The sequence below is a fragment of the Amphibalanus amphitrite genome, unplaced genomic scaffold (assembly GCF_019059575.1).
Source record: "Amphibalanus amphitrite isolate SeventyFive unplaced genomic scaffold, NRLGWU_Aamphi_draft 001581F_arrow, whole genome shotgun sequence".
In the NCBI taxonomy this organism is placed as follows: Eukaryota; Metazoa; Arthropoda; class Thecostraca; order Balanomorpha; family Balanidae; genus Amphibalanus; species Amphibalanus amphitrite.
In genome coordinates, this window is record NW_024883074.1 from 1 (window position 1) to 22,680 (window position 22,680).

The following is a 22,680-nucleotide window of genomic DNA, read 5'->3' on the forward strand; positions in this document are numbered from 1 at the left end:
TATGTTTGACGGACAATTCCCCATCGATGATTTTCAATGGTATTCCTTTTTACTCGATTTTACAACACAATTCTTAAAATACCTGTTAACGGTAAAAATTCGATCTTTGACCTGACCTGTGACGTCATCGACTAGGCCGAGATAAATGAAATCAGGTCACAAGGTAGTTCCCTGTTGGGCCTATCCAACGCCGTTTGAATTTTGAAAATCGGCTGGTAACTTTCCGAGATCTTAGGGGGGGCGAAATCCCCCTCCCCCCTACGGGTGGTAGGGTCCGCCGGTAGCCTACGGGGCGCGGGTTAAAAGAACCATGTTACATGTTATTGATCATTTCAACATCAATTTATTTGACTATGATGGCTTGACTCATGCCAGCCATCTAGATTAAAAGCTGACAATTCAACAATTCAACAATATTCCACACCAGTGGCCTCACTCCTCACATCACTGGTGCATTGAACATCAAACACATGCGTTTTATACCTACATCACAGCACTCTCAGCAAATGATAACAGAAGCAACGAATCGTCCCTGGTACAGCCCTCTGCAGACTGCGTGGTAGGTATTCTTTTTCCGACAAAACTGATAATAATTCAAAAGTCATGTTATCAGTCGGTCGAAACTCACTGCAAATAGATGCGCCATGCTCCACTCCTTCGATAGGGCCTAGCAATAAACAAAGCATACGCCTTGTGTGGCAACAAAATGTAAGAGTTTGTTTTGGGGGCAAATATAAACTTTTGGGTTTTGTTGCCAAACTGGATGGAAAATGCATACGATGATAATGCCAATCTAAGCCGCGGAGTCTCGCGCATCTTGCTGTTACGATTTCCGAGTGCCCGATAGCATAGTATTCGCGTTATTCTCGGTTTTGTTGAAAAAAGAATACCTACCACGCAGTCTGCAGAGGGCTGTACAATTTTTTATTCACTGGGTGAAACGGCCGTACATACACATGTGAACTGTGTGTGTGTGTGTGTGTGTTTTTTTTTTTTAGCTAAGGTGTGCTGGTGACTTGACCTTGACTTTGATCGGAGCCTTAGACATTTGCGAAAAATGATCATAAGGTGTGCCAAAACCATGGTGCGAAGCATAGAGCCTTTTTATATATTCTAAAAATCTCAAGGTGTGGGCGCAAAAAATATCCGCCTTTCCCAGCGCGGGTTACATCAACAAGGTCAGTCAGTCGAAAGTAATAAACTGGTACAATACCTACTGGTTATTGGTTAGCTGTCACTCAGCTGAATGTTTATTGTGTTCCGGTCAGGAAAAATACATTCTAGGGAAAAGTTAGGAGAGCCTGGAGTTGGTTTTATGAACGTTCTGTATTGCACCGTATCACCCAAGATTACTTTACTACTCGTATCACCTACATCTGGATTTTTCTAGAAGTTTTGCTTTATCCACCGGTCTTAAATCACCGCACAATTTCATGGCGGTGTGTTTTCGTGTTGCCATGGCAACTATATCGCAGCTCCTTTGTTCACTTCCCTCAGCAAACCGCGGCAGTTAGCTAATGTTCGCCACTGTCGAGCAATGGGCATGTTTTCAGTAATGCGAAATGCTCAGCATGACGTTCACTAGCGGTGATGGCATGAAAGGTAAACTATTTATAGTCACCGTGAGGTAAACCACGTGGGGTTGATGGAGGAAAATTGGGGTGTGCAACGGGGTTATATTCTACCGGACAAAACTACCTGGACACCAAGTAAACACGGACTGAAAGTCAGGGTCTTTGTGGAAAAGTACTGGCTTGAGCAAGTATATATGTATGTAGGTATACCGTATATGTATGTTGTTTTATGCTTATAATTTTCATACCTTGCCGAATCCTATAGTTTCAAGCTTTGATTTTACCTTTCTTCTTCTCTTCTTTTCTCTTCTCTTTTTTTTCACACGCAACGCTCACCAGCATACCTACCTTTATGCTTCCGTAAAAAACAAGCTAGTTTTGGCCTTTTGCCATAGGGTTTTTTCGCGATAGTTCCGAACACGCTGGCCATAGAGAGATGAAACTTGGCATACCTGACCTTTGATTCAAGCCGGATTTTTTTTTTTACACCAACCGCATTTTTGGGTCAGGTCAGGTCACTGACCTATGACGTCATAAGTGAACCTCTGCACGGTCTTCAGATGTCGCAACTTCGCAACGCCCTCACTGCCAGAGGAAATGTCACAGGGAAATGAAACTTGCAGGATCTAGTATCCATTATGAGTCTCACAACTTGTATATCTCGGATTTTTCCTAAAGGCCATATGAGGTCAGGTCATTTTCGTGACCTCACCATTATAAGTCAATGGGGAAAAATTATAACTGCTATTCTGGCGCCGGGAACGATCTCCAACTATCTCAAGCACACAGAATCGTGATTTGATGCACTCCTTGCAAGGTTAGATGCGTCACTTTTGCAATGTTGACCTTACGTGACGTCATTTATGACATCATCAAGGTCATATTAGTTTTTCGTCAATAACTCTTGATCAAATTGAGCTAGCGAGTCGGGGAAGCCACCAATGGACTCAGGAAGACCTGCCGAATCGAATGATATGCAACAGGACCTCTTTCGACCAACTTCGTGACCTGGGGGTGCTGACCTGACCTTGACCTAAGGTCAACACCCTAAGTTGACCTGACCCGAACAAAAAGTATATCATTCGACGTGCCTGAGCAAGGCGAACACGATGCTGCCAAAATCGCGGCTCTGCGGCCGTTTTTGGCGAAGTTATTCACCAAAAACTGAACCTTACCCTGGGGCACTTGACCTGACCTCAGAGGTCACCGGTTGACCTAGGACCTTAAAATCGGGTACCAATCTCTGCGTCTCGTAACGGCGCACACGCTCGTTTTTTCCGCGACGCGCTAGCTCCACCAGGGGCGAAACGGCGAGGGGGGGTCGTACCCGCCCCCCCCCCCTCGGCCGGCGCGTATGTAGAAAACCAATAGGTCCGGCGAGGGTTAACCCCGCCGGGTCCGGGGATGGCCCCAACCACCCCAGCCTGAGGAGGCGTTTTTCGCCCCCCCCCCCCTGCCTTTCTCCGTAAATAGGGCCGCTACGGAAACAAAAGCGGTACCAAACGAAAAGTCTTCACGAGACGGTTCTAAGGTACCCACAATTTTTGACCTTATGCCAATTTTCAAGGTCAGAGATCAAGTTCAAAGACAAAAACCGGCAAATGTAGTGATCTCAGTCTAAGTGTTCCAGAGGGCGGTATAATGCATAAAACGGGCTAAAGTGGGTAATATACGAAAGAAGAGAGTCTAAGGATTCCGATGGTGTGCTTAACATTGAAGGTCAAGGTCAAGGTCATGCTCAAAGTTAACCTCAAACTTTGCACTTTTTCGATATTTTGTACACTAATTTTCAAAATGTTTTGAAATATTTTGAAGGTTATCGAGCCCCAGTTTGTGGTTCATGTTACGATAAAAGACTGCCCCAAGGTCAAGGTCGGGCAAAAATATTATTGATAGAGGCTATTTTACGGATTAAAGTCAGCCATAAAAATCCATCCATTTTTTGCTATCCTGACGCTCTAAATGGATGCCTAGAGCAAAATGGATGCCAGATGCGTGATCAGCGGCTAGGAATCCATCATAAACGACCTTTTATGTGTCTAAGGTCATTACAAGTCACATGAGGTCATCATAAAACTTGACCTTTTCCAATTCGACGCGTCTTGACAAGACGAATGCGATGGTACCACTGCCGTAGCTATAGGTCCATTTTTGTTGAAGTTATTTGCGAAAAAAAAGAAACTAAATCCCCAGCTCTGGGTCGTTGACCTGACCTCTGACCTCAGGTGAACAAAACTATTTTTGTATATTTCCCTAGGTCAAAGGCTACACAAGTCACAACCATGCTCGTAATTTGTCCTTATCTCTTAAACTCTCTTTATGGCAGCTGTTTGAAGTTCACGTCTGTGACGCCGAAGTTTGCCGTGCAGGGGTCTAGAAAAATCGTCCCTGTGACGTCATCAAGAGAGCTAGGTCAAAATTGTTTACTACAGAAGATGTCAAATTGATGGAGGATAAGATACTGAAAGATTCATCTTTCTATTCCGAGGCGTTCGGGAGCTATAAATATTCGTCAAGGGAGGGGGCGAAAAACGCCCCCAGGGCCCGCGAGGGTTAATATGCAATGCTATGGATCTTCAATTTCAATTAAGTTTAGTATCTCCGAATCAGCGTTTGTACAGTGCATTCATTAAATCACTAGTTTAGGCTGTCTTCTGTTTGAAACTTCGGCTGTTTCGGATAGTTGTCAAGGCCAAGGTTGTGCCAAATCACATCGGTTTAAGATTTTTTTGGTAATTACACGTAAGATCGGTGATAGTGTAGAGAAATAAACTGCTGATGCACGGATAAATTTTTGGGTCGAGATATTGGCCGAGATAATGCCAGCTGTGGCCAATATCTTGGCCATTTCGAATAGCTGTCAAGGCAATGGCCGAGATTGTGCCCAAAATGCTGGACAGCCTTGGCCAATCTTGGACACTGTCTTGGCTTTACGTCACTATTGCATGACAACGGACCGCCCTTTACGACAACGTTGGCGACTTCCCCTGACAACGAAACGGCTTATAAGGGCGGCGGTACGCCCTGTCATCCCTCCTCGACACAAGCTCGGAGCGACAACAGCCAACCGAAGACGCGCTCCGTCACCTGACTTTTCCACTAGTCTGGTGACTTTTGTGGATTTCAGACTCCGCCCCAGGAGAGTTCGAGACCTTTTTCTCCTACTTACACCTCAACATCCTTCTCAACAGCTTTTGGCTTATTTCGCTGCCAATCTCTGGCCGTTTTGCCACTTCAACCATCGATTGATTGTCATTCTTCTGACCATTCAAACCATCCTTCCTCTGACCATTCTAACCACCTTTTCTCTTAAAAGTTCATAGCAACCACCCCTCCTTCTTAACCATGCTTCTTTTTACCATCCTGACCACTGGTCTGGTGCTGGTTACCGACCTCAATGTCGCCCAGGCAGAAGTCTTCACTGTACACCTTGAAGACGCCAATGCTACCGTGCCCAGAGCCACCGCGATGGCTCACTCTGTGTCACAATGTTCAGTCCATTGCCTGTCAATGAAAGATTGGCATTGCGACGGGTTCCAGTACCTCGACAACGGTACTTGCCATCTCTACGAGCATCCGGAGGGGAAAATTCCTGGAGAGCCATTCTGCCCGAATGTGACAAGCACGACAGGCACAGAAAAGCCAGCCACAGCGGAGCCAGCGACAACCGAGCCAGCGGTGGAAGAGACAGCAGCTTCGGCCGACATGGTGGCAATTTATCGACGACCGAGAGACGCACCAACGTGTCCAGGTTTGTGCAAGTTGCGCATTGGTTTTGTAACTAAATGAAAGGTTTGTGACACAAATGTGACACTCTAGCTCTTGAGTTCTCCTGCCTCGCCCACCAGCGGATCAAAGGGTGGTGGCATTTCATGTGTTTTCCCTTTAAATAAACCCGCGCCCCGCTGGGCTATTCAGCCAAACGACTTTTCTGCAAAATTGATTTCAAAGTATGTTAATGATGGTTAATTGGGTATTTTGCTACAAAGCGTACCTATAGCTCATCTATCTTTTAGGATATCGGGCTAAAACTTCCATAAGTAGGTCATCGGTATGCGTTGTTTCACTTATGTTTCCTTTTTTTCGAAAAGTGAAATCTTTATGTAGAAAATAGAAAATATGTTTTTTAGTCATTTTTATAACAACTTTTTCAAAACTTTCCAAACATTGAAAATCCGAGATAGCGCTTTGATAGCCCTGTGTATATTGAGTCTTCTTATGCAAAGAAATTGGATCTAGCTGAAAAATTACGCTCTCGAGAGCGCTTGCCGCGATTCAATGTTTTGCATCAAAATTGGTCGAATATGGCGTCATTCTGACGTCATTTTCGGACGGTCTGTGGTAGCCCGCGAAATTTTGTTCGCACGCAAGGTGTTGCATTTATGCAACCGAAGGTACTGAAAGTTTCGTGTTGATGCGTCCAGCGATTTAGAAGGTATTGCAGAAAAACGAGAGGAGCTTTAACCCGTGCCCTGGTGGGGGGGGGGGCTACTAGCCCCCCTCCAGACTTTTCAATATATCTCCAGAACAGCGGCGCCGATCGTCATCAAACTTTCAGTAACCGCCGGGGCATCAGTTCTACACATTATGACCAACAAATTTTCCAAAGGCTATGGTATGTTGGCCGCAAATGACGTGAGAGTGACGTCATTTTCTGCCATTAAAAAAAAGGTTTTTCGGGAAGAGCTGTCAGGCCTATAGCTTTGAAGACACAGAAAAATGTGTAAATCATAAAAGGTGTAGAATTAGCAGGGCTACAAAACTACAATCTCGGAATTTCGATTGTTTTTGCATTTTCACCCAAAAAATAAAAAAGTACTTTTTAGATATAATTGCCAAAAAATTGCTCCCCCCTCCCACCAGTGGGGCGCGGGTTAACAATCATACCATAAGGTTAAGAATAACTCTTAGCCGCCTTTTCCACTGCAAAGAATGGGGGGCATAAGAATCCTGTATTGACCTAATTTGACCTGACCTTGACCTGACCTTCACCAGAACGTAACCTAAACTGGTCCCAAAGGCTGCCTGACCCACATGATCGCATTTGTCATGTAAAATGGACCATAAAACATGTATCACACGCCACTTTCATATTAAGACCCCCAGTGACCTGACCTCTGTGACCTGACCTGATATCAGCGACCTCAGGTAGCAAAGTATGTGTTTGATGGACAATTTATTATCGATGATTTTCAATAACTTACCAATTTACTCGATTTCCCAACACATTTCTTGAAATGCCTGTGAACAGTGAAAATCCGACCTTTGACCTGACCTGTGACGTCATTGGTTGGACCGGGGTCAATGGAATTTGGTCACAAGATAGGCCCGGTGGGCCTATCGAACGCCGTTTGAGTTTTGAAAATCGGCTGGTAAATTTCCGAGATCTTAGGGGGGCCGAAACGCCCCGGGGCGCAGGTTAAATACTGTGGTTTCAAAGAACAAAAGGGATAGAACAAAGCGGATATCTCCAGTATTTTCCGAATTGAATATTTTCCCGTAGGCTTAACATTACGACGTAATGATCTCTAACTGACCTCAGGTCAGTGACATACAAAAACGAACTATATGTTATACATACAACTCGATGAACTTACCTGCAAGTTTTACGAAAATCAGTCCAAAACTGTGAGTTGGACAGGTGCATTAAGAAAATTAAAAATTAACCATGCCCTTGTAGTGACTAGTGGTTTTCTCACCTGGTGACCTCCGGACCTTAAATTTTTAGGTTATATGTAAAAAGGTTGCCCCATAGTCTGTGCCAAATTTGGCGGCGCTGTGCGCCGCCGTTTTTACGCTATCTTTGAAAAACCTTAGGGAGGGTTGCATCACCCCCTTACCAGGGCGAGGGTTAATCCGCGCCCCGCTGGGGGGGGGGACAGAATCTGCCCCCATCCCGTTTTTCGCCAATAACTTCTAAACGCGTTACGCCAGCGACGTCAAACTTTCAGTACCATAATCATATCATACATCAATTTAACACGTTTTCTGAAAATTTGAGCGAAGTCCGTCGTATTTTTTTTTTGGGAAAATGACGTTGAGGTGACGTCATGTCACGCCATTTTCGCCTCAAAAACGGCAAAACTTCAAACGCCGCTAACATCATCGTTTTTAAAGGAATCAAGCAGAGGGGAGATCTCGGGGGTTGGGAGGGGGGGGGGGGTAAGGCCCCCCCCTGAAATCGAGACCAGCCATCTCAGGGGGGCCAGGGGGTTCCAGGTAGTGCAATAGGCAGTAGTGTTACTAAACAGAGCAAATGGTAAAAAAAAACAGCTTATCGCTCACGTAATCCGACATTCTTTTTAGAGTCCAGCAGCACATTCGTATGGAAAATATTGGCGGGAAGTTGAAAAAATATTGACGGGAACTAGGAAAAATATTGACGGGAAGTTGTGCTGCAAACAACATTTAGACCTTTGTTCTGCAAATTTGATGACTGCAGTCAATAAAGGTAACATCGAAAATGCCGCGTTTCGCTTTGGCCAGGCGACTAGCACGATGCCCGCAGCGGAGACCACGGACGTGCGGACTCCGGACGGCTGGGTGTGGATTTTTTTATGGACTCGGATAGGCAAGATCAGAAAAAGGCTACGCTGGTTAGAGGCACCAATGGCCCTCAGGCACCGACTCGGGTACTCGGGGGCCTACGGGGACCTCTGGAGCCCAACGCGGACTCTAAAAAAATCGGTGGGAGACGCTCACGTTTGAAGTGAAGTCCTAACACGGTAGATGTGGCGATCAGAGTCCTGTGTGTGTCCTCAAAGAGCCTGCGCTGGTGATGAGCCCTATCAGGCTAGTTTGGGGCTCTTAACCCGCGCGGGGCTGGGGGGGGGGGTAAATTTTACCCCCCCTCGCGAATTTTTGCGATATCTCAAAAAAGCGCCGCCAAACTTTCAGTACCTTTTCTTACATCAATTTGACACGTTCCCTGAAAATTTTAGCGAAATCCGTCGGAAAATTTTTGAGAATTTGACGTTTTAGTGACGTCATGTTCGCCATTTTCGCCTCAAAAACGGCAAAAGTTCAAACGCCGCTAACATCTTCATTTTTAAAGGAATCAAGACGTAACAAAAAAGGTTATACGTAATTTTACTTTGTCTATCAAATGGCTATCTCGGTTTTTTGAAAATTTTGGATTTTGGCCTAAATTTTTTCAAAAAACTGACTTTTTTGGGAAAATCATTATAAAATCCAAAATTTTGAGTCTATCGAAAAAACCGGAATATATGTCAGAGAAGTGGTCTATGTGCACCTACATACCAAATTTTAGAAGAATCGGTTCAAAAATGTGGGAGTTATTCAAAATTTTATGACGTCACGACACACAAAATTTTTGAAAAATGACTTTTTTGGAAGTTCTAGACCTCGTACGGAAACAAAAATAGCACCATTCGATTTGCCGTGAAAAACTGCATCAGATAGACACCTTTTTAGGCCTTAACAAGCAACTTCAAAATTTGACCTCACTTGACCTGACCTTGACCTGACCTCGACCTGAAATTCATCCAGAGGTGGTCCATATCACTTATTGAGTGTGCCTATTGAATTCTATGAGTAAAATGACCCATAAAACATGTGTCGCACATGCCCTTTTCTATATTTTGTTTTTTGGTGACCTGACCTGACCTGACCTGACCTTGACCTTGACCTCTGAATGATATTGTATGCAACGAATATTGTCTTGGTAGCCTAAGAACACGTTTTGGGCGATCAGTCTCAGTCCATGACTCCATTCTTCGGCAACTACGGTGCAAGGCCGATACTGTAGAAACTTGCAATTTGTACCCTTGACCTGACCTTTACCTTGACCTCAAACTTTAAATTAAGTACATGTTTTTAGTAGTTCGTGATGAGAGCTTTCGATTGGCGTTTGAATTTTCCAAATTGGACCATTAGTTCGGGAGATAACAGGGGGGGGGTAAAATTTACCCCCCCAGCCCCGCGCGTTCGGCTGGAGACCCCAGCCCCGCGCGGGTTAAATCCAGTGTGAACCATCAGAGATGGGCATGGGCCTTGAGGGACCTGTGTCGGCGTTAGGGGCCAACACGGGGGTCTCAAAGACAGGTGGGTCCACTGGCGGATCCAGGGGGTGGGCATTTGGGGCAAATGCTCCTCCTGCAGTGCCCGAAATCGACGAAAATTTGCAGAAGAATAAAACGAAAACTAAACAACTTTTATTAGGAAAAGTTTGTTTTCAACTGCGCAGCAGTGCGTGAGGAACGGAAATTAAATGAGTTTTTTTTTTTAAAGTTTGGAGAAACTTTTTTGAGGGTATACCCCCCCCCCCCCCCCCCAGCGTCAAAGATTGCCTTTCTGGATCCGCCAATGGGTGGGTTCCAAGAAGTATGCAAAAATACATCAGAGGCTGAAACACAGCTTTTACTCGGGCAAACCGCAGTTTCGCTCATTTTATTGCAATGTACGGCATATTTTTCGCTCACAAACCGCAGCGCTTTAAGTTGTGATTTGGGAGCGAAAATATGACATGTAGGTAGGTATTGCAATGAGAGGAAGCGAAAAGCGAATTGCACGCATGAAAGCTGTGTTCCAGCCTTAAGGGGCCGATATAGACCCTAAACACTGGTAAAGGAACACTCGGGAATGGGATTCGCGAAACTACCAAGAGACGCCTATTGACCTGATATTAGCTCAGTGTGGGGTGCCCGGAGGCCGGTGAAGGCCCTCACAAGCATACCACTCCTTACCCCTCCCCCCAAAAAAATCGTTAGGTCTTTAGAACCAGTGTGGGCCCTCAGAGGCTGACGTGGGCTCCTCTCAGGCCAGTGCAGGAGCTTGAGAGGCCGGTATGGGATTTTTCTTCCAACCATCCACTTGCTCTCCATAAAATCAATAGGTACCTATCATCTGACCCTTACCCCTCGTCTAACTCGGCTCCTGGGTTAGGTACATGCGGTAACCGGCATTAAAGGTAAATTGTCAGCTAAAATACAAAATTTGATATTTGGTAGAATCAGCACTCCACTTTACGAAACTAAAATCAGATTTTCGAAATTCGGTCTGAGTCACGAGTAATTTAATGTTAAAATTGGGATTTCACCTACTTTTTGTACTATTTTTACCTTAAAACCCACCAGATTCCTCAACTCTCACTATATTTGAATCGCGTGAAATCGGAGCTTCTCTACGAAACTTCAAATCAAAAGTTAATTTACGATTTTGCCGAATATCAACATAATAATATCATCCTAGGTTATGAAAATTATGAGTGTATTATTATACCAGTTAAATTATTTTCAAAAACCACTGGCGTTTCGCATTTTTCATTTTGCAAAAAGAAAGCAGAAATCGATTCGCCGATGCTGTGGCTTTGGACAAGCTTTGGAGATTAGTAAACATTAGTACCATTCACTCAACGTTGGCGCCGGAATTCCCGGCTTTGGACCCGGCGAATCGATACGCCGCAAAAGTAAACAAAGCCAGGTTGACGAGATTCAACCAGATTCAACGTTCGGGTATGGTGGTACGAGGGTATTTGGTTGTGTGTTGGCATCATTTTTTGCCTTTTTCTTTAAATGTGGAACGGGCGTGAGGCTTATATTGAAAAAATAACGTTGTAGCTTGCCTTCGAAAATTGCGTGATTGATGTATGAAGTGCGCCATTCAAGGTGACAATTTCGCCGTCGGCCATCATGAAAATAGTGATGAAGGCTTTTCGCACGTACTATTTTAGACTCGCAAGCGACTCTGGAATCATTTATCGAAAGATCGTGTTTGAAGAATCCGGTGAGTCTGAAACCTGTACAGAACGACTTTTAAAATTCGAATTGTGCAATCTTATAAAGATGAAAAAGGTGATAGTTTCCCTTTAAAAAAACATCGAAAATTATCAAGAAGGTAGGTACTTTGAAAATGTTTCTGGTCAGTGGTCAGGTCAAATGTCAGGTCACTAAAGTTCATTGTAAACCAAATTTGGCTCATTTAAACACTCCCGAAAAAATCGGCGCATCCGTTATTTCCACGTTATTTCCTTTGTTCACATTATTTCCACCCTTTTCCAGGGGCGTCGCCACGGGTCCCCAACTTGTACGGACACATTCTGTCAGCCGTAATGCTCGTCAGATGTGTTAACCCACGCGGACCCAGGGAGGGCGTTTTTCGTCCTCCCCTCCTCCCCCCCCCCACACACACCTCGGAGACGAATAGATGTGATAGCCCCGAATGCCTAGTGGTTTCGGGAAAAAATACAAACACATTTTTGATACCAACCTACATTAGGTCAAAGGGTTAGCGACATTAGGTGAAAGGTTAGGTTAGCGACCCCGAGCTGCGGCTTTTTTGCAGATTTCTTCACCAAAAAAGGTCCTAGACCTAAAGCAGTGGTACCAACGCATTCGTCATGTCAAGACGCGTCGAATGACATATATGTAGGTTGTTTGAAAAGGTCAAGTTTTATGTTGACCTCATGTGACCTCGAATGGCCTTTGGTTGACGTTTACACATGATCAGTCTCATTTGCTGTATTTGAAGTCACTGGCCACGATTTTGTCATTCCTTTTGATCTAAGCATTCATTTAGAGCCTCAGGATGACAAAAGTGACATGATGAAATGTAATATGACTGACGTATCAGTAAAATAGCATTTAGAAGGATACAGGGTGTAACGAAATTATCCGGTAACCTTCTTCCCGCTGCGATTAAGAAACAAGACAGCCTGAGGTTTTCCTTTTGATGAAGATATCGCCAGCTTTCATAAAATCATAATTAAAAATCCCTGGAACATTCCAGCTACTGGGTTTTCAAGCAGTAGGTTTGATGTGGACAGACGCCGTATTAGCATGTGCTCACATACAGTTGGGCGGTCCTGCAGTGCCGGGTGTCCCCTTATTCACCTCCCGCTGGACAAAAATCCTTAAGATCTCTATGAAATCAGGATGACAACTATTTCCAAGTCGTAGCCCGTTAGTTCAAAAGGATAAGAGCTTCTCTCGGCGTCACTTCTCATTCTCCTACGGACTTAATGTAGCGCTCCAGCCTGCACGAAGGCAGCGTGGCTTGAATCAAACATCAGTGCGCTTTTAGAAATCGAGCCCTCCCGTGCCGTCCGGTTGAGCGGCTCCAATGTTTGCCAGGATGCTGCTTCGGTAATAATCGTCACTGAAGTATGTATGTATGTATGTATGTATTGACGATCAAGAGCAATCCACAATCGGCGTGGCGATTACACTCCGAGTCCGAGTGAAGGTGGTCTTCTGAGACACAATGCACAGCTGGAACATCGCACATAAGCTGAACATGTTCCAGCCTGGAATCCGGCCAAGATCCAGGTCGGACCTGGATCTTGGCCGGATGTTTGAGGCCGGTGACGGCCGGCACGTTTGAGTTACTGGCAGCCAACACAAGGCCGCTTTGACGGCTCAAAGGACAATACAGCGCGAATAGCTGCCCACTCCACCAAACGCTCTTGTCTTCCTTCGACCAGTGCAGTGGATGTGTCTTGGTGTGAGGCCAAAGGTGGTGCACTAGCTATTTTTCCGTCCATTGCGTTGTCTTATTCAGTTTGATGGGCAGAAGAACCAAGTTAAGGGGTGGATAGTGGTGGGCCATGATGTGGGCCTTCTTATTATCTGCCTTGCCAAGAATACAAGTCAATCTGCAGATTGATTGTTGTCGTTTCCTTGTCGCTATCTTGACAACTCTCCTAACCATTTTAGCGTTCGCGGCCGGGCTGAGTTCTAATAAAAAAGATGTCCGAATAATTTCGTCACACCCTATACCTATACCTACTCTTGCGTGACATTGACTTTGGGGCGGCCTTGGATCGTAACTCAAATAGGGGGTCTGATAAGCTTTAACCTGCTTCAAACATGTGCGAAGACTGCATTTTTGCGGTCGACGAAACTTGTACGGACATTCCGTACAAGTTTCCGGGCCTTCAAAAACTTGTACGGACACTGTCCGTAGTGTCCGTAGTGGTGGCGACGCCCATGCCCTTTTCACGTTATTTTCAAAATAAGTTCTCAGAATAAACCTCAACGTTCGACCTCCAGTGGGCAAAAGCTCTTAAAATCGACGTGTTCAGGATAATGTTTTTAACACTTGATTAAAAACTGACACAACATTGGTTTTGCCGACATAGTCTTCAACTTGTCAAGCCACGTACAACTGACTATTTTGACCTGAAGATGTCGTTTTTAAAAGTTGACTTACGGTCAAGGTCGTGACCTGACCGCAAAAGTCATGTTGCATATCAGTCGATCCATATCGTCAATTTGAACACATCCAAGGTGTTTTCGTCGCTCTAGCCTAGCATTATTCTATCAAAAGTTTAAAAAAAAAACTAATGAAGAACTTTCCTGACTTGAGATGACCTCAAGGGTATATAAAGAGGTCATGGGTGCGATATTCCGGCTCAGTGTGTCATTAAAAGCTGTGTTCCAGCCTTAACCCTCTCCGACACAGGCCATTTTGCGTCCTTCGACGGCACAAGGGGGTTGGTACGACCCCCCCTCGCGTTTGACCCCTGATCGAGCTAGAGCTTCGCAGAAAAAAAAACGAGCGTGTTGCCCGTCACGAGAGAAAGCCGATGATACCCAATTTTAAGGACCTAGGTCATCGGTTGACCTTCCAGGTCAGGTCAATGAACCGAAAACCGGGAAAATCGGGACCTGTTAGAAAGTCGTAAAGTGTGGCTGCTATGTGGTTTTCCGTGGTGCTAATCACGAATATCGTGTTAGTTTTGATCACAGATGATGTCTTAAAGCATTTATACCAGGTCGGGTCAGGTCAGGTCAGGTCAACCGGTAGGGGTTGTGACGGGTATTCGTAATACGTGCTAACCGCCTCTGACAGCTACGTAACATGTTACGAAGGCACCAAAACTACTTCGTAAATGTTCAAATGGTTGCTAAATTCGAATTCAGCTCCAAAAACTAGCCTAGAAACATGTAAAACTCGAAAAAGTGAACCGAGGTCACCAAAGGTCAATGACCTGACCTGACCTTCAGGTGACCTTGACACCCACCCTAATTTATGGGAGCAACATCAAATCACATGTTTGAACGTTTGAAACCACGAAAAGCTTGCAAACGCGCGGCTAATGCAAGCCGACATACGCCGAATCGCGATTCCGGTCAAACATGGTCTCGGAAAAGAGGTCACAGGTCAAAGGTCATTTGGGTCAGGGTCATGAAATTTTAACCCTCGCCCTGGCAGGGCATTTTTCATAACACGGCCTGGCAGGGGGGTCGATGCGACCCCCCCCCCTCCCGTCGCGATTGGCTCCTATGGCATCTAGAAACACCAAGTTTGGTATAGGTAGGTGGGCCCCCTGCAGTTCTCGCCCCTGTGCAAATTTGGTTGCTCTAGGTCAATATTTAGGGGGTTTGGGGGTATAAATGTCAAAATTTCGCTAAAAACAGGTCAAAAGTTTTTCGCCTATAACTTTTGATCTAATTAAGATAGAGCAAAAAGAAAAGCACCAGTGAACTCAGCACGTCAAGGCGCGTCGAATGATGTACTTTTAAGCTTGCTTCAGTGTACTTAACGTTTTTCTTAATCTTTAAGTAAACTTTAGTTAATTAATTAAGTTCAAGTTAACCAAATTGCATCATGTCGCATATCATTCGATTCGGCTGATCACCAGGAACACAATGACACCTTTTTTAAGCTCTAGCGTCATTATGTGCCAAGTTATTGGCAAAAACGTCATTTGACCTCAGTTGACCTCATTTGACCTGACCCATGGATAGGTACACCAAACAAAGAAGCACCAAGTGACCTGCTGTTAAAGGTAGTGTGCCACCTTCCAATGATTTGCCATTTTATTTTTCCTAGGATAAGAAGCTTCTGTTTTTACCTAATATCGCAAAAAAATCAAAAATGGGCCTGCGGAATAGTGCCGTTTTCGGCTAAAAATTTATCGGTTTCTCGATATGTATAACAACTGTAGTGGGCTGACCTGCAAACAGGCGTCGGCAACTGTCGCGAATGCGGCGCACATGTGACAATAAGCAAAGGTCATTATAGAGTTACGACGTACGGGAATGAGTTATCAGCTGTCTAATCGTAGACAACACAATGTCGAACTTAAACTGTAAGCCTGTATTGGTATTGTTTCTTTAGTTTGGCTGTCGAACATTAATTTATGGTTTGAAATATGATTTTATGTAAAATAATTGGGATCAGCCCGGGTGACCTACGCCCGAATCGCCTATTCCATCGAATGTCTACGCCCGGGTGACCTACGCCCGGCTGACCTACGCCCGAATCGCCTACTCCATCGAATGTCTACGCCCGGCTGACCTACGCCCGGCTGACCTACGCCCGAATAGCCTACTCCATCGAATGTCTACGCGCGGCTGACCTACGCCCGGCTAACCTACGCCCGAATCGCCTACTCCATCGAATGTCTACGCCCGGGTGACCTACGCCCGGCTGACCTACGCCCGAATCGCCTACTCCATCGAATGTCTACGCCCGGCTGACCTACGTCCGGCTGACCTACGCCCGAATCGCCTACTCCATCGAATGTCTACGCCCGGCTGACCTACGCCCGGCTGACCTACGCCCGAATCGCCTACTCCATCGAATGTCTACGCCCGGCTGACCTACGCCCGGCTGACCTACGCCCGAATCGCCTACTCCATCGAATGTCTACGCCCGGCTGACCTACGCCCGGCTGACCTACGCCCGAATCGCCTACTCCATCGAATGTCTACGCCCGGGTGACCTACGCCCGGCTGACCTACGCCCGAATCGCCTATTCCATCGAATGTCTACTACCGTACGGCCTGCCCGTGTTCGTGGAGCAGTCCCTGCTGTATTATCGAGTAAGGATTTACCCATTCACTACGCCGGCTGACTGGCGGCCCCATCCTTTGTTTGCTCTATTGTCGTCCGTCGCCCGCCGCGGCGGTGCCCAGGCCCGGGTGTCGCCTGGCGCAGCGGGGGGTAGCGTCCCGCCCCGCGGCCCCTGGCGCGGCGACAGGTAACATGCCGCGGCGCACGGCTCGGCGGGCCGCCGCCGCCGCCGCCGAGGGAGTTGACGCTGACAAGGATGAGGGCCGTGGGCCCGTGGCATCACCTGGGTTTGTATGGATTTTTGTTCATTTGGCCGGCTGGCTTAAGTCACCGATTACATTAAAAGGACAAGTGAAAATGAGCCCCTGCACGAATTAGTGTCTTTGCTAACGGCTAACTTCAATTGCAGGAGGGTGAGGAGGGGTCGAAAGAACCACCCAGTGATTCATCCCTTGATTGAGCTATAGGGAAAGCGGGTTTAGCGAGTGGAAGCCGATGGAATCAATTTTAATTGTCCTAAGAACAACTTGAACAGACTTGACTTTTCGAACAACTTAACAAGTGTCATTGCCGTAGAGTGCATCAAGTTTCAAGTTGAACATATATATATATTTTTTTTTGAAAAATGTAAAGTAAAGCCCTGCTTCTCCGTCAAGTGACGGTGTCACGGTGTATTCAAATAACCCGACCGTTGGGTAACTTGAACAGTCTTTCTTTGCACGCCATGAAATAGTTATCTGGCTATCACCGATGTTGTTTGGTGTATAAACAAATAGGCACAACACAACAGCTCTAACATACCTTATTGAAGAAAGATTAAAACAACAACAAAAATAACCGTTGCAGAATATCAATATCTGCTTGCTGCACACCAGCCAGTTGACAGAGGTTGGCTTCTCTCGTCAGTTGACAGATCGTCTATATCTCCGTTCGGTAAAACCTATCACAACCTTACCACATCTGTAAGTGTGGTGCCAATTGGATTTTGTACCTTCAGAACTCCGATTTTGTCCTATGCTCAAATCGGAATTTGGTTGGAAAAAGGCAGCATGCTTTGGACAATATTTGTCAATCACTTGCAACACTTCAGCATTTTTATAAAGTAATCGTGCACACCAGTAAAACGCCTTTTGGGGAGACCAACGGAGTGAGCGAGAGGGTGAGCCTTGCACCTGCGAAAGTGCGAGGGGGTACCACCAAATAACTTGTGCACTGCACCCCAAGACCTACTAACCGGTCCCTAGTGATGTGCCAAATTGGAGCGCAATCGGCCCAGCCGTTCTCGAGATCTGGAAGCGGCACCCTGCATGTGCGCACGTGCCAACTGGGTCCCAACTGACTTTTGCACGGCACCCTACCAACTGCTCCCTAACCGTGTACCAAATTTGAGCGCAATCGGTCCAGCTGTCCTCGAGATCTGGAATCGACCCCTGCACGTGCGCACGTGCAGCAGCACCCCAAATCTGGCACATGGATATATGCATGGCTTAGTGGGTGCCTACCTACATGCTAACTTTCAGCTCAATCTTTCGGTAAAAAATATTTTCGGGTCATGTCAGGTCACCGTGCTATGACGTCACAATAGGTAAAACCTCCGACTCTTTTTGACAAAATCGTACATCTGGCGTAACCGGGCGCGATCCTTCCGTGTGACTTATGTCAGATTTTGACAGGACATGAATCATTACATTGTATACTGACCTTTCTAAGGTCAACGAAGGTCATTGACCTCGCATGTCTGTGTTAAGTGGGGTTTCTTGAGGTCCTGAATCCGAATCTGTGGTTTAATCTTCATCTAAATGCTTTCAAAATTGTTCCTTGATCTTTATAAGGTCACCTCAGGTCAATTAGGACCGTCCTCGCCAGCGGCGGGTGTGACTCTCGTGTTTCCGGGGACTATGTCACGCCAGTAATGACTGAACTGCAGTGAACTATGCATCATTTTGTTGCTAATTCATTGAGAAACACGGTCGTGAAAGTTTCATGTTGATATCTTTCATAGAGTTGCCATTATTGGCTAAATAGCTTGGAAAATTATAGCTTTTCCCCGTAATTTGATCGTTGACTAGCCAAAACGGAGTCAAATATGTATTGACCTGGATAAAAAATATAGGTACCACCAGTCGCGAATACTCGTAAAGAGCAATCGACTGGTCTTTGTTGGGAAGCGCTACGACGCTTAGTTTCGAAACGCCAGGAGGTCGGACCCCCCCCCAGACCGCGTTACGAAAAATGCCCTGCCAGGGCGAGGGTTATAATAGCACGATCTAGGCGTCCAAAAAAGGGATGTCATATTGATATGCAACGTAGCATTTAATGAGCGGCTTGGTAATAGATTGTCCTTGAGTGACTCAATTCAGTTATCTTCTGGAACACTTGCAAGCTATATATTAAAAAATATCTAGGCGCGTCCAGTGAATGTTGGAAGGTATTGGAAAGTAATTACACACAGCGACTATTTTCTATTCAGATCATGACGTTAAGTGTGTAAAATAACAAATGCAATAGCGATTGAAATGAACATTTTTTGTAGGTTCACAACAAGAGGTGATGAACATGAACAAGAGGTGCCAGGTGGATCATAGGTGGACCCCGGAAAAGAAAGGGAGATCGATTTCACCTGCCAACTTCGGTACCCTGACGCCATCACATAATAAGACTATTGCCAACACTTTTTCGTGATATCACCAACGAAGAAACCGATTTATGTTGCATTTTGTGTGCTTCCTAATTCGATTACCTGTATCCGCCTTTTATTTTTCGAAATGGTTATATTTATGATTCATGTTGATAATTGGTTCATTCTGCATCGATCGGCAGTAATTATTTCAAAATTGGTTTAAAAAAAACATGGTCATGGTGAGCAGTTGAAAAATGTTGTATCATTTGCAGTTTTTACCTACCCCTAATACCCCCTATTTGTTTTTTGTTTTTACTTTTCTTTTTTTTTCAAAATTTAGATCACGCGAAGCATAACCGCATACCGCTTGAAGTTTGAAAAAATCGGCCGGATAGATCTCGAGATAGCAAGGGGGTCCAAAACAGCCCCCTTACCACTAGGGGTAGCCAGGAGCCTGCCACTAATAGGGTAAGTTGAAATCAGCTTCTAAAAACTACGCTGAGACTTTATGAAACGACAAACAGGTTTATCCAAGGAAAATGACCTTGACCTGATCTTCATGTGACCTGGACAGTGGCCACCCGACCTATAAAAAACTAGGTAGTTTATCACAAACATGAGTGGAAATGACATTTGACAAGACAATAGCCATTTTCAAAGCGGTCGTCTGGCGCAAGTTTTGCCACATTTGGTATGATCTGGTTAAAATAGGCTCAAATCATAGATGATTCTCATTAAAACCCTCGCCCCGTTGGGGTGGGGGGATTTTGCCCCTCCCCCCTGTGGTTTTTCCTGAATAGCAAGAAAACGGCGGCGCCAAATTTTCAGTACCTTCCCGGGCATCAATTTTACACCTTCACACCAAATTTCAAGTCTTAGCCCTTAGGTCACCTTAGGTCAGCAGTTATTGAGGTCAAACTGAGGTCATGTTCGAGCAAAAAACATGCAATCTTGAAACGCTCACCAAATCTACAGTTATCAAGCAATTTCAAAGTTCTTTATATGGTCTGGTAGACAAAAAGCAGTTCTACAAAACTGTTATCTCGGATTTTCAAAATTTTGGGTTTTTGACCCTCAAAAATTCAAAAAAAAAAAAAGTTTTTAGACAAACTTAAAAAATCAAAAAAATTCCGAATTTCGAAAAAAACGGAATATATGTGATAGTCACTGCGCTCTTCGATATACATACCAAATTTCAGATCGATATCTCGTTTTTTGGCCAAGTTATAGCGAAAAAACTGTTCAAAAATAATGACGTTAAATTTATGAACTCAATTATAGCGATTCTAGACCACGTACGGCAAAACAAAGACCACCATTGAACTCCCCATGTCGAGCTGCATCGATTCCATACCCATTTTATGCAAAAATATCAACTTTGAAATTTGACCTAATTTGACCTGACCTTGACCTGACCTTGACCTGACCTTGACCAAAACGTGACCTAAGCTACTCTAGGAGATCCGCAAGTGGGCCGGGGCAGCGCAGGGGATGGGCCCCGTCACTGAGCCGACCATCGGATGCGCCCATTGTAAGAGCGTACCGGGCAGCGGAGCAAATCTCGGACCCACCTCAAAGGTAACCCCATCAATCAGCTTCCCACCCCTGCCGTCTCATGACAGGGGGCGTATCTGAACGGTGGCGGCAGCGTAACCGTGAGGCGAGCCGGGACCGCGCCGTGAATAGGGGGTGGACGCACCTCCCAGACGGTCTGGCGCTCCAGCACCGCGCCCTCCCGGCTGGGGCCCAAAGGCTGCCTGACCCACATAATCGCATTTGTCATGTAAAATGGACCATAAAACATGTATCACACGACACTTTCATATTGTGACCCCCCAGTGACCTGACCTCTGTGACCTGACCTGGTATCAGTGACCTCAAATAGCAAAATATGTGTTTGAAGAACATTTCCCCATTGATGATTTTCAATTAAATGCATTTTACTCGATTTTACAACGCATTTCTTGAAACGCCTGTAAACGGTGAAAATTGGACCTTTGACCTGACCTGTGACGTCATCGGTTTGACCTATGTCAATATAATTGGGTCACAAGGTAGTTCCCTGATAGGGCTATCCAACACCGTTTGCCGCTTGTCCCTAGGTTGCGTGGTTCTCGAGATCTTAGGGGGGAGCAAAATGGCCCCCCCAACGGGGCGCGTTGCTCGGCAGAGCCCAACGGGGCGGGGGTTAAGTATGTTTCATCTTGGGATGCACTAGTTGCTCAATTCATGGATGAGTGAGCGGCGCCATAGGAGATCCGCAAGTGGGCCGGGGCAGCAAGTGGGATGGGCCCCGTCACTGAGCCGACCATCGGATGCGCCCATTGTAAGAGCGTACCGGGCAGCGGAGCAAATCTCGGACCCACCTCAAAGGTAACCCCATCAATCAGCTTCCCACCCCTGCCGTCTCATGACAGGGGGCGTATCTGAACGGTGGCGGCAGCGTAACCGTGAGGCGAGCCGGGACCGCGCCGTGAATAGGGGGTGGACGCACCTCCCAGACGGTCTGGCGCTCCAGCACCGCGCCCTCCCGGCTGGGGCCGGGCTCCCGGTGCCTGGCCGCACAGCGCTGGCCGTACATGAGCTCAGTGTTTACATAGTCAAGTCGCTTTATATGACCTTGTTTATAGTGAGTATTATTTGTGCACAGTGTTACATGATCTCTCACGTGACTATATACGATGTAGGGGTTGCCGGTAGCCATACTCAGGTCAAACCAATTAAGGTATTGCTATGAATAGAATCAATCTCAATTAGTTTATGTTTAACCCTCGCCCCGTTGGGGGGGGGGGCATTTTGCCCCCCCCCCTGTGGTTTTTCCTGAATAGCAAGAAAACGGCGACGCGCAGCGCCGCCAAATTTTCAGTACCTTTCCGGGCATCAATTTGACACCTTCACACCAAATTTCAAGTCTTAGGTCACCTTAGGTCAGGAGTTATTGAGGTCAAACTGAGGTCATGTTCGAGCAAAAATGAGCAAAAAACATGCAATCTTGAAACGCTCACCAAATCTACAGTTATCAAGCAATTTCAAAGTTCTTTATATGGTCTAATAGACAAAAAGCGGTGTTACAAAACTGCTATCTCGGATTTTCAAAATTTTGGGTTTTTGACCCAAAAAATTTAAAAAAATTGATTTTTTTAGAAAAACTAAAAAAAAATCCAAAAATTTTCCGAATTTCGAAAAAACCGGAATATATGTGATAGTCCCTGCGCTCTTCTATATACATACCAAATTTCAGATCGATATCTCGTTTTTTGGCCAAGTTATAGCGAAAAGACTGTTCAAAAATGATGACGTCAAATTTTTGAACTCAATTTTTAGCGATTCTAGACCTCGTACGGCAAAACAAAGACCACCATTGAACTCCCCGTGACGAGCTGCATCGATTCGATACCCATTTTATGCAAAAATATCAACTTTGAAATTTGACCTTATTTGACCTGACCTTGACCTGACCTTGACCTGACCTTGACCAAAACGTGACCTAAGCTGGCCCCAAAGGCTGCCTGACCCACATAATCGCATTTGTTATGTAAAATGGACCATAAAACATGTATCACACGACACTTTCATATTGTGACCCCCCAGTGACCTGACCTCAGTGACCTGACCTGGTATCAGTGACCTCAACTAGCAAAATATGTGTTTGAAGAACATTTCCCCATCGATGATTTTCAATGAAATGCATTTTACTCGACTTTACAACGCATTTCTTGAAATGCC